The sequence below is a fragment of the Notothenia rossii genome, assembly GCF_949606895.1.
Source record: "Notothenia rossii genome assembly, chromosome: 4".
In the NCBI taxonomy this organism is placed as follows: domain Eukaryota; kingdom Metazoa; phylum Chordata; class Actinopteri; order Perciformes; family Nototheniidae; genus Notothenia; species Notothenia rossii.
In genome coordinates this window covers 95,324,095-95,326,594 of record NC_136902.1, presented here as the reverse complement: position 1 = coordinate 95,326,594, position 2,500 = coordinate 95,324,095, and positions in this window count along the sequence as shown.

The following is a 2,500-nucleotide window of genomic DNA, read 5'->3' as shown; positions in this document are numbered from 1 at the left end:
GAACATCAGCAGGAGAGGACTCTTTAAAGTAGAGACACTACATACTGATATACACCTGAACATCAGCAGGAGAGGACTCTTTAAAGTAGAGACACTACATACTGATATACACCTGAACACCAGCAGGAGAGGACTCTTTAAAGTAGAGACACTACATACTGATATACACCTGAACATCAGCAGGAGAGGACTCTTTAAAGTAGAGACACTACATACTGATATACACCTGAACATCAGCAGGAGAGGACTCTTTAAAGTAGAGACACTACATACTGATATACACCTGAACATCAGCAGGAGAGGACTCTTTAAAGTAGAGACACTACATACTGATATACACCTGAACATCAGCAGGAGAGGACTCTTTAAAGTAGAGACACTACATACTGATATACACCTGAACATCAGCAGGAGAGTACTCTTTAAAGTAGAGACACTACATACTGATATACACCTCAACATCAGCAGGAGAGGACTCTTTAAAGTAGAGACACTACATACTGATATACACCTGACCGTCAACAGGAGAGGACTCTTTAAAGTAGAGACACTACATACTGATATACACCTGAACATCAGCAGGAGAGGACTCTTTAAAGTAGAGACACTACATACTGATATACACCTGAACATCAGCAGGAGAGGACTCTTTAAAGTAGAGACACTACATACTGATATACACCTGAACATCAGCAGGAGAGTACTCTTTAAAGTAGAGACACTACATACTGATATACACCTCAACATCAGCAGGAGAGGACTCTTTAAAGTAGAGACACTACATGCTGATATACACCTGAACATCAGCAGGAGAGGACTCTTTAAAGTAGAGACACTACATACTGATATACACCTGACCGTCAACAGGAGAGGACTTTTTAAAGTAGAGACACTACATACTGATATACACCTGAACATCAGCAGGAGAGGACTCTTTAAAGTAGAGACACTACATACTGATATACACCTGAACATCAGCAGGAGAGGACTCTTTAAAGTAGAGACACTACATACTGATATTCACCTGAACATCAGCAGGAGAGAACTCTTTAAAGTAGAGACACTACATACTAATATACACCTGAACATCAGCAGGAGAGGACTCTTTAAAGTAGAGACACTACATACTGATATTCACCTGAACATCAGCAGGAGAGGACTCTTTAAAGTAGAGACACTACATACTGATATTCACCTGAACATCAGCAGGAGAGAACTCTTTAAAGTAGAGACACTACATACTAATATACACCTGAACATCAGCAGGAGAGGACTCTTTAAAGTAGAGACACTATATACTGATATACACCTGAACATCAGCAGGAGAGGACTCTTTAAAGTAGAGACACTACATACTGATATTCACCTGAACATCAGCAGGAGAGAACTCTTTAAAGTAGAGACACTACATACTAATATACACCTGAACATCAGCAGGAGAGGACTCTTTAAAGTAGAGACACTACATACTGATATACACCTGAACATCAGCAGGAGAGGACTCTTTAAAGTAGAGACACTACATACTGATATACACCTGAACACCAGCAGGAGAGGACTCTTTAAAGTAGAGACACTACATACTGATATACACCTGACCGTCAACAGGAGAGGACTCTTTAAAGTAGAGACACTACATACTGATATTCACCTGAACATCAGCAGGAGAGAACTCTTTAAAGTAGAGACACTACATACTAATATACACCTGAACATCAGCAGGAGAGGACTCTTTAAAGTAGAGACACTATATACTGATATACACCTGAACATCAGCAGGAGAGGACTCTTTAAAGTAGAGACACTACATACTGATATTCACCTGAACATCAGCAGGAGAGAACTCTTTAAAGTAGAGACACTACATACTAATATACACCTGAACATCAGCAGGAGAGGACTCTTTAAAGTAGAGACACTACATACTGATATACACCTGAACATCAGCAGGAGAGGACTCTTTAAAGTAGAGACACTACATACTGATATACACCTGAACACCAGCAGGAGAGGACTCTTTAAAGTAGAGACACTACATACTAATATACACCTGAACATCAGCAGGAGAGGACTCTTTAAAGTAGAGACACTACATACTGATATACACCTGAACATCAGCAGGAGAGGACTCTTTAAAGTAGAGACACTACATACTGATATACACCTGAACATCAGCAGGAGAGGACTCTTTAAAGTAGAGACACTACATACTGATATACACCTGAACATCAGCAGGAGAGGACTCTTTAAAGTAGAGACACTACATACTGATATTCACCTGAACATCAGCAGGAGAGAACTCTTTAAAGTAGAGACACTACATACTAATATACACCTGAACATCAGCAGGAGAGGACTCTTTAAAGTAGAGACACTACATACTGATATACACCTGAACATCAGCAGGAGAGGACTCTTTAAAGTAGAGACACTACATACTGATATACACCTGAACATCAGCAGGAGAGGACTCTTTAAAGTAGAGACACTACATACTGAT